This window comes from Lipotes vexillifer, unplaced genomic scaffold (assembly GCF_000442215.2).
Source record: "Lipotes vexillifer unplaced genomic scaffold, Lipotes_vexillifer_v1.1 scaffold434, whole genome shotgun sequence".
In the NCBI taxonomy this organism is placed as follows: domain Eukaryota; kingdom Metazoa; phylum Chordata; class Mammalia; order Artiodactyla; family Lipotidae; genus Lipotes; species Lipotes vexillifer.
The window spans coordinates 622,108-637,331 of record NW_006797498.1 but is presented as its reverse complement, the minus strand read 5'-3'; the positions used below and the strand labels follow the sequence as shown (position 1 = coordinate 637,331).

Below are 15,224 nucleotides of genomic sequence, written 5' to 3'. Positions count from 1 at the left end.
TGGGGAACTAAGGTACCACATGCTGTGCAGTGTGGCCAAAAAAAAAAAAAAGTAATCTGTAATTTCATAACTTAGAGTAGCTAGTAATATAGTCCTCTAACTCACTAACAACATTTTCATGTATTTTTTCTGTTTATGAATTTACAGGCAGTACTCTATTACATTTTTGCGTCTGTACCAGGGTTGATGTGGAAAAGTCAAACATAGTGTTAGGGGCAGGCGGTATAAACGGGATGAAATATTGGTTTTCCAGATGTCTTAAGAAAGTCTGGGGCTTCCCTGGTGGTGCAGTGGTTAAGAATCCTCCTGCCAATGCGGGGAACACGGGTTCGAGCCCTGGTCTCTGAAGATCCCCCATGCCACGGAGCAACTAAGCCCGTGCGCCACAACTGCTAAGCCTCTGCTCTAGAGCCGGTGAGCCACAACTACTGAAGCCCGCGCGCCTAGAGCCCATGCTCTACAACAAGAGAAGCCACCGCAATGAGAAGCCCGCGCCCCACAACGAAGAGAAGCCACCGCAGTGAGAATTCCGCGCCCTGCTCGCTGCAACTAGAGAAAGCCCGCGCGCAGCAACAAAGACCCAACGCAGCCAAAAATAAAATAAATTAATTAAAAAAAAAAGGAAGTCTGCATTCAGGACATGAAATATAGTGGAAGGGCGTTATTGTATAATGCACAAGTCTGACTTTTAAAAAAATATTTATCTATCTATTTATTTGGCTACGCTGGGTCTTAGCTGAGGCATGTGGGATCTTCACTGATGCGTGCGGGATCTTAGTTGCAGCATGCGGGATCTTTTAGTTGCAGCATGCAGGATCTTTTAGTTGCAGCATGCAGGCTCTTAGTTGTGGTATGTGGGATCTATTTCCCTGACCAGGGATTGAACCTGGGCCCCCTGCACTGGGAGTGCAGATTCTTCACCACTGGACCACCAGGGAAGTCCCAAGTCTTGATTGTTTTAAGTCAAATGCAAAAATTCAGAACCATTGGTTTAGCTAAGTTGAGAACATTCAATTTGTACGTGACTTTTTTTTTTGCTGTTAGCAGATTGAAGAGTCTACCCAATGATTTATCTTTTCAACACCTGAAAATCCTTTCTTAAACACCTTAAATCAATTTACATTTTGAACAAGAAAGCAAATAAAGATTGTTTCTTTTTTTTTTTTTTTGCGGTACGCGGGCCTCACTGCTGCATCCCCTCCCGTTGCGGAGCACAGGCTCCGGACGCGCAGGCTCAGCGGCCATGGCTCATGGGCCCAGCCGCTCCGCGGCATGTGGGATCTTCCCGGACCGGGGCACCAGCCCGTGTCCCCTGCATCGGCAGGCGGACTCTCAACCACTGCGCCACCAGGGAAGCCCAAGATTGTTTCTTTTTTAACATTAAAAAGTGTGTTCTTTGTTTCAATGCTGGAGTGTACTCCAATGTGACACAAAGACTGGCCACAGGGACAAAGTTGTCTCATAAATCCTTGTTAGTCTCGTACATCTAGGTTTTACCTGCATTCATGGTGACCTCCTTCATTTTCTCATGTCTTGGAATTCTTTGTAGTCTCCTTTTGTGATGAAGGTAGTTCCTTTTCCAATATTTGCTATGTAGGACCCATGTAAACAAAGTGTGTGTTGGGGAGGATAAACATGGCACTGACTGCTGAGGATTCAGGCATCTGATTTAACGGGTGGCTTTAAGTGCTAATTAAAGGGAAGTCCTAATTAAAGGGAAGTCCTTTAAGTGCTAATTAAAGGGAAGTCCCTACACAGCTCTTTTTTAAAGAAAGATGTATATCCAGGAAACACAATGAAACACGTTACTTCTGAAATTCCATAAAAAGCTGTAAGGCTGGGACTTCCCTGGTGACACAGTGGTTAAGAATCCGCCTACCAATGCAGGGGACACAGGTTCGAGCGTGGTCCGGGAAGATCCCACATGCCGCGGAGTCACCACATTGAGAAGCCCGCGCACCACAACGAAGAGTAGCCCCTGCTCGCAGCAACTAGAGAAAGCCCTCGTGCAGCAACAAAGGCCCAACCCAGCCAAAAATAAATAAATAAAGACACAGACCTACTAGAGAATGGACTTGAGGATATGGGGAGGGGGAAGGGTAAGTTGTGACGAAGTGAGAAAGTGGCATGGACATATATACACTACCAAACGTAAAATAGATAGCTAGTGGGAAGCAGCCGCATAGCACAGGGAGGTCAGCTCAGTGCTTTGTGACCACCTAGAGGGGTGGGATAGGGAGGGTGGGTGGGAGGGAGGGAGACGCAAGAGGGAAGAGATATGGGAACATATGTATGTGTATAACTGATTCACTTTGTTATAAAGCAGAAACTAACACCATTGTAAAGCAATTATACTCCAATAAAGATGTAAAAATAAATAAATAAATAAATTTATTTAAAAAAACAACAACCTGTAAGGCAGCCAAGTGTTGATGGTATTTAAGGACAGTAAAAGTTTGCACTCTTAATGACCATTGACAGACTTTGTGTAAATATTAAAAAAATATATGCTTTTCATTGACTAGAGGTGAAAAGGTGAGGGAAGAAATACAGTATTACATCATACCCCAGCATAGAGCTACTGTATTTGTATAAAGGAATCACTAGTTATCTGTTGTTTTAATTGAAGTCCTGTCTAGGCATTAAGCTGTAATGTAAATGTTGATAGTGCCTAATTTCAACTCCCAAGATAAAAGAGAAAGAGCTTATGTATCAAGACTGATTCTCTTTGGCCTCAACGGATACCATTTTCTCTGGGGGCAGTCTTTAGTCCCCTTCCTTCTCAGTACCAAGTCAGTGGTTTGCCTAGCAGAAGTCTCCACTGGTGTGGTTTTTACTTGTGCTATAAAGCTCTCAGGTTTAACATCTGGTTTCCTATAACAACCCAAAGAAGACTTCGTGGTGGACTTTCTGGAGCCGGATAATAGGCTGCATCTTTAAAACTTGGGAAAAATCCATCTCCTTGTTCAATTGATGCAGGCAAGGACTTCATAGCTTCACTGATCTCCTTAGCTATTGTTTCTTCTCTGCATTTCAAGTTTTCCATACGAGGGGCTGGATCAGGGTCATATTTTAGGTCCAGTGGATGTACAAGAGGTTAGTACTGCTTCAGAATTTCTTGTTTTGCTTTTATGATTTTGATGACACGTTCAAGGATATTTCTGGGATACTGCTTACTGTTTTGTGGCTACATGGACTGTGATTTCATCAAACTGGTTTTCAAGGACTTTGATATTAGAATCCATAAGCAATTGTCTGAAGCTTCCTGCCATGCTTGCCCATGAATATTGACATTCTCTTGCACAGCTGATTCAAAAGTCCACTGTGCATCTTGCAGCAGGGGCTCCCGAATCTCCTCTGGCAGCGCGTCCCCGAGGTTTTGCGCAGAGCTGCCACCAGTTCTAGCATTTCCATCACTGCCCGCTTTGAGGTGCAGCGCACTTGCAAGTCTTTTCAGGAGGTGGCAGGGACCGAGGCCCTATCATCTATCGCAGCTACTCTCTCCATGTCCCACAGAGGGGAAAGACACACCGACTCAACCCCTCTCCCATTTTCCAGCTTCAGCTGTCTGAAGAGAAGATTTTGAATGGCGCTGCAATGAAGAGAGGATTTTAGAGTATCTACTCTTTTAAATAATATAAGGTTGCCATTGTAATCTGGTCTGGGTATTGCCTGCTCCTGACCATAAATTGCACAAGAGCCATAAAGTTTTCTATTACTCTATAATGGGACTATAAAATAGACTGTCTCTTTAATCCAAGGTGTTAACATTCTTCACACCCTTTTCGCAAATTTTCTTAAATTTTAAAGCAGAGGTTTCATAATTAGAGTGTGTGTAAAAATCACTCGGGGTGGTTGTTAAAGTTGTATATTGTTGGGGCTCCCTGCAGAGATTCTGACTCAGTAGGTCTGGAGTAGGTCTATGCAATAGCCTCTTAACAGGAACTCACTGAGGCAGAAGATCCTGGGGCCACATTCTGAAAAACCCAGATCCGGACTGGGCTGCAAAACTGTTTTTCCGGTGCTCAGAGAAAGATATTTTCATCTGGGCCAGAAATCCAGGCTGGGGTAATTTCTTCTCATTATCATTCTTATTAAACTCATTATTCCTCTTGTGCTGGAAAGTCTGGCACTGAAAAACTGGTGTAATATGATAATGAGGTAGAAACTTTTAGCTGTTTAAGATTAGGGCTGTTTTGGGCTTCCCTGGTGATGCAGTGGTTAAGAATTTGTCTGCTATAGGTATAGCTGATTCACTTTGTTTTACAGCAGAAACTAACACAACATTGTAAAACAATTATACTCCAATAAAGATGTTAAAAAAAAAAATCCACCTGCCAGTGCAGGGGACACAGGTTTGAGCCCTGGTTGGGGAAGATCCCACATGCCGCAGAGCAACTAAGCCTGTGCACCACAGCTACTGAAGCCCACACTCGACAGCTACTGAAGCCCGCACGCCCTAGAGCCCATATTCCACAAAAGAAGCCACCGCAATAAGAAGCCCGTGCACTGCAATGAAGAGTAGCCCCCGCTTGCCGCAGCTAGAGAAAGCCTGCGCACAGCAATGAAGACCCAATGCAGCCAAAAATAAATTAAAAAAAAAAAAAAAAGATTAGAGCTGTTTTACCTATAGGCTTCTGTATCAAGCACTTCTCATTTTGCCTGCACATTTTGTATCTGATTAAATCTAAAAGACATCCTTTTATTTTTCAAAATGTGCTTCTTTCTCTTTGTTCCATGGCTAAGACTTGATTTTTTGCTCAAGCCCCAATTCTTTCTTCCTATTGTCCTGTGTCACCTGTATATGCAGTATCATTCTGTCACTAATGGAAGACAACTTTACTAGTGATTAATGCACTATACTTTTTGGCTCGGGTCCTGATTTGACAGCCCTGCATCTCTATGCCTCGCAGACCAGATCAATTTCTCTGGGATGCAGAAGCAGAGAGAAAGGAGAATAGATGAAGAAACTGAGACATGCATATCATCCAGAGGGCCCCTGCCCCTTATCCCCAGTTCTGGGTAAACCCCCAACCCTACCCCTAGGCCCCAGGTGAGCAATAAAACCCAAAGAGAGATTCGAATACCGCATGTCTTTAGTATCTCTCACACTTCCCATAATTGGATGGGTGAAGGGATCATGCAAGAGAGGAGGAAATATTATTAATAAAAAACTGCATCAGTTAATACTTCAAATATCATTCCATCACAACAGTAGCCCAGGTAGTGTGGACAGAGTGACAAGTGCAGCTTGAGGAAGGGCAGAATTTAAGGGACAGGCAGAGGATCAGTGATGTATACAGAGGAGGACTGGATGGGGAAGCTCTGGGTGGGGTGTTTCAGGAAGTCAGCAGAGACTGTCTTATCAAATTAGGGCCAATTTCCTTACTTTTAGACTAGACCTACTTTTGGTGTTTTTAAGATAAAGAATGAGATGAAAGTTTCAGAAACGAAGAGATAGAACTGTCAAAGGATTATTCTTTTGCCTCTTTATTCTGCCGAAACCATATTACAATTATTCCAATACTAACCAGCCGAGTGCAGTCCTGGGCAGCCTGGGAGTGTGCTGCTGGGGATCCTGCTGTGAGCAGAGTTGCCGGCCAAGAGCCCTCTGTAGGGACCCACCGCGGTGGTCCAGAGACCGCACTCTGGGCAGGCTGTTCCGAGTCAGGGACTCAGCATGGTGAGGGTCCCGGAGCCGGGTCAGTCCTTCCCACGTGTGGGGACCCTGCCAGGCAGTCTTGGCTCTGGGGCTCCTTGTTGGCCTGGCTGAGACTTTCTCTGAGCTGCACTGTAGTCCAATGCTCTCCCTCACCAGTCCCCCCTCCCTTCTTTCTTGCCTTGTCTGACCTGCAGGCAGTATGAGCTCTCCCCACTTCTGCTCCCTCCTCCCTTTCTGTGTCACAGACTTTTCACGGACTTGAGTTCTATCTTAGCGTCTGCTTTCTGGAGGACCTGAACTGGCACAAGTTATTTGTGAAAAATGTTTCTTCTTCTTTCAGTGTCTGAGCAGTCTTGGACACACCTACTTCTCCCCCTCCCCCTTTGTGAGAAAGCAGACCCAGGGAAGCTTTGCTATAATTCTTGAGAGTCTGCTTCAAAAAGGGAGAAATGTTTTGACTCTTTTAGTTCCTTTAGGATGGACATTAATTTTGGATGTGGAGAGATTTTTTTGAACAAGAGCTTTGCATGCATGCATATTTCATCTGTTGCCAGGTGTCAGCTCTGTTCCTTGCTTAATGACAATGAGGAATCATTCATAATTTACTATTCTCATTTGTAGCCCACAAGAAAGAAGAAAAAAATCATTAATGATATGGTGTGTGCTGGGATATTGCTTTAGGTTCCTGGGACCTCTTGCAACATTGGCCAAAGATTAGTAAGGTAAGAACTGAGATGTGACCCTTTGCGTTGTGTGGTTTTTGTCAGTACAGCTTTAGGGAGAAAAGGGCACAGAAGCCAGACTGGGGAGGGTTGAGACGTGAATGGAAAGTGAAGTGGACACTTCAGGAAATTTGATTTTAAAGGAAAGTGCTGTACCTACTGGATCAAGAAAATTTTTCCTTCCTCACCCTCCCCCCTTTTTTCTTCTCTTCTTCCTTCCTTTTCCTTCTCCTCGTCATTCTTCTTCTTCTTTTCTTTTTTTTTTTGGCTGTGCTGCATGGCATGTGGGATCTTAGTTCCCTGACCAGGGACCCAACCCATGTCCTCTACAGTGGAAGCACTGGAAATGTGGAGTCTTAACCACTGGACCGCCAGGGAAGTCCCATCCCCATTCTTCTAACTCATCTTTTGTTTTTTTTAAAGTCCAAGGTAACATAATATTTGGCAAAAAGTTCAAACACTATAGAAATATATGGTGTAGAAAGTCCCTCATAATTCTACCCTCTGGATAGCAGGAGTTCTCAATGTTGTCTGCACATTAGAATCATCAGGGGAGATTTTTAAAAATCCTGGTGCTGAGCCCACAGCCTGTGTCAAAGATATAGAGATCTCTGGGAGTGGCACCCAGATATCGGCATTCTTTAAAGCTCTCTAGGTGATAATGACACACAGTCAAGGTTGAGAACCACCACTCGAAGTGTGGCCTGTGGACCAGTGGCATCAGCATCAGCATTCAGCAGAACCTCAACTCTGCAACCCTTCTACCTAATGAATTGAAATCTGCATGCTAACAACATCACTTGATATTTCATATGCACAATAAATTTGTTTTTACATTTATGGTCAGTTGATTTTTTAAAAATTGAAATATAGTTGACTTACAATGTTGTGTTAGTTTTTGGAGTACAGCAAAGTGATATATATATATATTATATATATATATACACACATATATATATATGTATATATATATATATTCTTTTCAGATTCTTTTCCATTATAGGTTATTACAAAATATTGAATATAGTTCCCTGGGCTATGTACTAGGTCCTTGTTAATTATCTATTTTATATATAGTAGTATATGTATATGTTAATCCCAACTTCCTAATTTTTCCCTCTCCCCCTTTCCCCTTTGGTAACCATAAGTTTGTTTTCTATGCCTGTGGGTCTATATCTGTTTTGTAAATAAGTTCATTTGTATCTCATATGCACAATGAAAACTGAGCAGCACTTTTTAGAGAAAAGTCACTAAAACAAATAAGGAAGACTTTTTTTTTTTTTTAAGATGGAATGAACTCATGCTTACAGAGTTACTGAGAGGAAGAATCTGTAAAGGGGAAAGAATAGAAAGTATAAGACAGAATGTCATAATTGGTAGGACAATGTCCCAGAAGAGGTAGGAGGGATAGAATTGGCAGCTGGGAAAAAATGAACTTTGAAGAGAAAAGGGAATTTGTCTTCTTGGGACACTGGAAGGAAGAGGGAGTGAATGATAGACTTGCAGGTAGGTTTGAATTGTGGGGGAAACTGGAAGTTGATGGTATTGCCACCTGATGGCCTTTGTTTTCTGCTTTCCCAAGGGAAGTAGGAGCAGAGGCCCTCTGTGAAAAACGAATGGGGCAAAAAGGAATAATGGCTATTGAAGCCCTACTGTGTGCCACAAGGGGTGTTACATACAAAAAGCCTATATACTCCTTCCAATAGCCCTAAGACAGTCCTATTATACAGACAGGGAGATCAATCCTCTGCTGGCTTCTCCTTTGCTCAGTCTCTGCACATCTATCCTGAGGTTCCCTCTCTATTTCTTCATTCCTTTGGTGACATCACTCAGTCCCCTGACTGCGAGTGTTATCTACATGACTTTGCCTGCAAAGTCCCCCCCGCACCCGCTCCCCACAATCTACATTTCTAGTTCTGACCTGTGTTGTGAACTCCATCCAATTGTTTACTCAACATTTCCATAGCATGCCTGATAGAAATCTCAAACTTATCATGGGCAAAAGACAACCCTTCCCAAACTTGCAACCCTCCTCCATAGCCCACTCGCTTAATTATAATAATGCCCAAACCCAGGACCTCTGGCAGTGTCTTCCCTCCACCTCCCTCCAACCCAAATCACCAAGAAGTCTTGTCAATTTTACCTCCACAGCATTCTGAGTCCATCCACTTCTCTAAGATCTCCACTCCCACTAGTCCAATCTAAGCCACCATCACCTCCTACGTGGACCACTGCAGTAGCGTTCTACCTGCCCTCTCTGCGTCCGCTGCTGCCGCCCTGCAACCCAGTCTCTGAATCTCAGCCAGACTGAGGTATACACACATGGTGTATACACCTGGCAATTTTAAAACATATAAACAAATAGAGTAGTATCATGAATCCCCTTAATCTTATAGCAACTCCAAAAATTATCAATAACTTGTCAATCTTTTTTTAATCTCAACATTTTTCTTTTTTTAAAAAGCATTTAAAAGCAAATTTAAGGTGCCATATTATTTCAACCTTGCATATTTCAGTAGATATCTCTAACAGAGGAGGATTTTAAAAATTAAAACCAGAATGCTCATTACATTCTCAGTGCTGCACGGGTTTATATATCTCATTTAGTCTTCATAATAGTCTTGAGGGGAGGGTGTTGCTAGATGATTTCACCTACAGGAAAGTGTAGATTTAGAGTGTCCTGGCCCAAAGGGCTGAAATCTGAAGTGGGAGTCCTCAAATTCCCTGTCTGCTGTGCGTTCCACCCATTATGACTTCTCTTTCCTGTAAGTGTGAGGTCTCCTCTACACATTCCTTCGTGCCTTACATCTAGTGATCTTGCATCATTTTAAGAAAAGAGAAAATAAAAATGGGAAGAATCTATATTTTCAGATTCTCCTGCTTAAATTTTTCTCTAAAATTTAGGGAAAACATCATTATACTGCCATCTTCTGGATCTTTTGAATGCTAACACATCAATGACGATATAGATATTTAAAACCACATCGGTCCAACTCTCTAATCTAGGGCTGACATATTAAACTTTGTATAATTAAAATTATTTCTTTAGTTAATTGGAAAAGTTTTCTTTAAACAACTTAATACATATTAAATATAGAGGCTAAAAAGTAGATGTATTTAGAGGTCAGTTATTTTTGTTTCTAGGGGATGGAGGCAAACGTACATAGTTAAAATTTACAAATAATTCAACCTCCACCTTTTGGCAATTAATTTAAACCTCTTCCAATGACAGTTTTAAAAATTAATGTTAATAGAGTTGTTGGCTAGAAAAGCATTTCCACTGCTGGTGAGAGTATAAATTATTGCAGTCTTTTGGGAAGGCAATTTGATTGTTTATTTAAAAGGTAAAAGTAAACTGTCTGTAACTTTTGACCCAGTAAATTTACTTTAGGAACTCATCCTACATATATTTTTGTTAATGTATGCAAAGATGTATATATCTTTGAATAAGATGTATAATCTCACCTTGTTTATAAAGGACTAGAAAAACCCAGCATGCTTGAGTAAATGATGTTACTACATCTATGCAATGTGGTTCTTTGAAGGTGCTTAAAAATAATGGTGTAGTTCTAAATCCACTGGTAATAATAACTAATAATGACTGATATTCTAAGAGGTTTGTTTAAAATATTTTGGCCTAGAACTGGAAGATGCTATGCAAATTAAATACTCTTTCATATTTTTTACTAACAGATATTTATGTAGCAAAAAACTACATTTGGATTTCTGCCTCTAAAAGAGTGATAAACTCAGCTTTTAAAAAATGGAACATGAGGCAATAAAGTCCTCAATCTTAGCTTCATAATCAATGGTACAATAAATAAGATAAAGATAGTTTGAGTGTAAGTTATATTTTGTGGTTTCTACTCAAGAAAAATTTAAACTAACGGGGAGAAAAACTTCGTACTCCGTGAAATCCATGCCATGAAGCCAAATTTACAGTGCAATGTCTTTTTACTTACCTTTATTATTTAATAGTAAAAGATTGACTAGGCATAGTAATCATGACTGGTATTTGTCAAGTCTTTTCTATGTGCTAAGTGCTGTCCTAAGTGCTTAGCATGTGAGAAGTCAGTTGGTCTTCTCCATGACTTTGGAAAGACAGTATATAGACAATATTTCTATTTAATGAAATTGAGAGTGAGGAAAGTTAAGTGAGGAAAGTTAAGCACATGGTCAAATCAGGAAATGAGTCCAAATATTCTGAATTTGGATGCAGTGCTTTTTTTTTTATTACACCCAAATTCATCAAAAGGGAAAAACATACAGGTGTAAATGCCTATATTAGAATGCTTGGTAATACATATGAAGTGCCAAGTACACTGCCTGTCATATTATATTGATAAATACTCAAAAAAGGTTGACTATAACTCTTGTTATTTTTATTATGTTGAGAGGACAATAAGGGTAGGTCTTTGACCAAGTGACAGAGGCAAGAATCTTTCCCACTCAACACTTCCATTGAAAATTCTCAATTGCATTGCAATGTCTTCACACTCCTATGAAGCATAAGCCCCGTGAGGGCAGGAGTTTCCTCTGTTATGTTCACTGTTATCTCCTGAGGCCTATAAGACAGCTCATATTAACTTCTCAGCAAACATTTGACACCTAGATTGAGAGACCGGAAGATTTTCTTGCTCCTTTTTTCTTCTTTTTGACTGTGCCATGTTAGCTTACTATTGTTTTGCTCTTCTGTATAATTTGTACACTTCAGAGTAGTGCTCCCCAAGTTTTAGTGGTTATGAAACTTCCTGGGATCTTGCTAAACATGTAGATACCCCAAAAAAACGTAGATCCTCAGAAAGCTCCATTATGTATTTTTATACCCTCATAAATGGACCTCCACCCAAAAATTTGGTTTGGACATCAAAACTGATGATGTATACACATATCAAGAGAGTATCAGAGTACATAATGAAGCTTTCTGGGGGAAGATGTCCTGGGCAGGCTTTCCAGCTGGTCCAAAAATGGCTTGAGAGAGCAGGGAAAGAAGAGGGACTTGGGGTTTTTATGGTGGTTAAGAGATGGGATTCCTGCTCTCTGGCAGGGGCTTGTAGAAAGAGAGGCTTGGGGTTTTGTTGTGTTTAGTGGGAGGGGCTGGAATAGGTCTCTTCCAGGAAGTTGCACACACCACCTTTGCTAATATCACTTTGGCCAGAAGTTAGCAATATGGCCTCACCTAACTGCAAGGGAGATTATAACATGTAGTCTTTATTTCAAGTCATAGTGTGTCCAGTTCAACGTCAGAGTTCCATTGCTATATAACAAGGGGAGAACAAACATAAAGGGACCAGAAACAGTCTCTGATCCAGTTACTAAATAGACATTAGGTGGAGTAACATCAATTATTTCAAGTCATCTGTGTATGGTTTACTACTCATAATTTCTAGTTAGTGTTCCAAAGTTTGCTATTTTTGTAACTTACTCTGGGTTTTATTATGTTTGATAGCAATGCTCAGTGAACTGAGGAGATAATGCTTAATAGAAAAGAGTATTTATTTATTTCTGGCAATGTGCCAGGCACCTGATTGGATACTTTCACATATATTTTCTCATTTGGAAGAGCCAAGAGAGAAACAAGAAAGAGTTCTCTCATCCAGGGTCAACTATAGGCAAAATGGTAAGTAAAGTAGCGTTTCTTTTCTTTATTCTTTTTCTCCTTTTGCATTTAATAATATTTTATTCATTTATTGAAGTATAGTTAATTTACAATATTGTGTTAATTTCAGGTATACAGCAAAGTGATTCATAAATATATATATATACATATATATTCAGATTATTTTCCATTATAGGTTATTATAAGATATTGAATATAGTTTTCTGTGTTATACAGTAAATTCTTGTAGGTTATCTATTATATGTACAGTAGTTTGTATCTGTTAATACCATACTCCTAATTCATCCCTCTTTCCTTTTCCCCTTTGGTAACCATAAATTTGTTTCCTATGTCTGTGAGTCTCCTTTTGTTTCGTATATAGATTCATTTGTACTATTTTTTAGATTCCACATATAAGTGATATCATGTAATGTTTGTCTTTCTCTCTCTGACTTACTTCACTTAGTATGACAATCTCTAAGTCCACCCATGTTGCTGCATATGGCAATACTTCATTTTTTTTATGGTTGAGTAATATTCCATTGTATATATATGTACCACATCTTCTTTATCCATTCATCTGTTGGTGGACACAGGTTGCATGTCTTGGCTGTTGTAAATACTGCTGTTATGAACATTGGGGTGAATGTACCTTTTCGAATTAGTTTTCATCTTTTCCGGATATATGCCTAGGAGTGGGATTGCTGGATCATAAGGTAGCTCTATTTTTAGTTTCCAAAGGAATTTTCCATACTGTTCTTCATAGTGGCTGCACCAATTTTTTCCGCATCCTCACCAGCACCTGTTATTTCTTGTCTTTTTGAGAATAGCCATTCTGACCAGTGTGAGGTGATAAGTAAGGTAGCTTTTCTTTCATAACTTGTGCTTTCCTTTTCAATAGATCTTTTCTAAAGTGTGCTCTGTGTATTTATTTTTCTACAACAGAATGTCCAATGTAGAGTATAACTGAAAATATTCAATTGTGCAAAATGGTACATAGGACTTAAGTTCAAATGGAAAACATAATTTGTCAAGATAAATACTTGAACGTAATTTGAGGTCTTACAGAATAGTATTTCAATTAGATGATCTTTTAATCCAATTGGCTGAGCTGCCTTATCTCTAGACCCCAAATTACAATTATTCTTTCCCTGCCCAAACTGAAATAGTCAGTATGTGGAAGCATCAGAGTCAGTGGTTGAGTGTGATCATAATTGATTCTTGTTTCTAGAGCTTTCCCTAGCAACCGCAAATATAACCTGCCTTGGATAAAAAGACACCAGAAATTTCTCAAAGGCCAGTGGTTCACATGGTAAGTATGATGAGTACTCCACCTGATTCCCTTGGTTTCCATTTCTAGTTAGACAGCATCTAGATGGCTTTCTTCAATTTATCGTAAAGGACAAACACAGGGGCTCCATGCAGCCCCTAAGAATTTTGAATAAAGCGCCTAGAAAAAGGCTTATGTGCATGCATTTTTCTTTTTAAAGAATTTATTATTTATTTATTTACTTATTTATTGGCTGCGTTGGGTCTTCGTTGCTGCACGTGGGCTGTCTCTAGTTGCAGCAAGCAGGGGCTACTCTTCGTTGCCGTGCGTGGGCTTCTCATTATGGTGGCTTCTCTTGTTGCAGAGCACAGGCTGTAGGCGCGTGGCCGTCAGTAGTTGTGGCACGCGGGCTCAGTAGTTGTGGCTCACAAGCTCTAGAGCACAGGCTCAGTTGTTGTGGCGCACGGGCTTAGTTGCTCTGTGGCATGTGGGATCTTCCCGGACCAGGGCTCGAACCCATGTCCCCTGCATTGGCAGGCAGATTCTTAACCACTGCACCACCAGGGAAGTCCCCACCTGCATTTCTGAAAATCTTCCTCCAGCATTCAAGGACCCCAGGAGACACAACATCAACTCCTTTGTGCCCACATTACAACATCAACCATTGGCTCACAGTATCACGGGGGTAGGAAACCACCTAGGCTTTTAAATTCTGCTGCCGTGGCAGGTTTTCCAACATCAGATACAAATTGGGTTCTGGGAAAATCTGATGAGGAGAAGAAGAAGAGTTAAGTGGCTACAACTTTTGCACGAAGGGCCAAAATGCCTTGGTGCTGTGTGTGCTTGTATTCCTCCTAAGAACCCCCACTTGTAGTTATCCTTAAAGCAAAGTGAAAGGCTCAAGTAAGGAAACATCTGTTGACACTTGTCATGGTGCCCTTCCAGAAGGAACATACTCCTACTCTTGGGGAAGATGGAATATACAATCCACTCTACCTTTGTAGAAGGAGTTAGCAGTAACCTCTCTGTTCCTATGCTGCAGCTTCGCCCACTTGACTGGGCCACTGCAGCCTTGGAGATGGCAGCAGTGATGCTGCAGTCAAGAAACCCCTTGTAAAGTAGATGACGTTTCAAGTTTTAACCTTTTTTTTTTTCCGGCCGTGCTGTGTGGCATGCGGGATCTTAGTTCTACGTCCAGAGATCGAACCCGTGTCCCCTGCAGTGGAAGCACGGACTGTTAACCACTGAACCACCAGGGAAGTCCCAACTTTTAACCTTTTTTTATTCCAGTTTTATTGAGACATAATTGCCATAAGGCACTGTATAAGTTTAAGGTGTACAGCATAATTATTTGACTTATATACATTATGAAAAGATGATCACAAGTTTAGCAAACATCCATCATCTCCTAAAGATACAAAATAAAAGAAAAAGAAAAAAAAATTTTTTTTCTTGTGATGAGAACTCTTAGAATTTACTCTTTTAATGACTTTCATATATAACATACAGCAGTGTTAATTATATTAATCACATTATACATCACATGCCTGATACTTATTTATCTTATAACATTAAGTTTGTACCTTTTGACTGCTTTCATTCAATTCTTCCTCCCCCATCCCCTGACTCTGGTAACCATAAATCTGATCTCTTTTTCTATGAGTTCTTTTGTTTGTTTGTTCTTGAAGTATAATTGACCTATAACACTATGTTAGTTCATGGTGTACAACATAGTGATTTGATATTCTATACATTTCAAAATCGTCACCATGATAAGTCTAGTTACCATCTGTCACTATACAAAGACAGGAGATGACATATTTACTCATGGCAGCAGAATAGGCTGGAGGAGGATGTAAGGCCAGAGTGGGAGCTTTGAGATCCAGGAATGTTGGTATCACTGGCTCAGCCCTGACACAGACTGAAAGGCTAATATGCTTAATTTCTTTCTTATATCTTTTCCTTACCTTT

At 40.6% G+C, this 15,224-nt stretch overlaps 1 pseudogene; it reads right to left on the bottom strand.

The window, feature by feature from the left end:
* Window positions 1-2,705: 2,705 nt before the first annotated feature.
* On the bottom strand, window positions 2,706-3,507 carry LOC103074293 (kinetochore-associated protein NSL1 homolog pseudogene; annotated as a pseudogene).
* Between the last annotated feature and the right edge of the window lie 11,717 nt (window positions 3,508-15,224).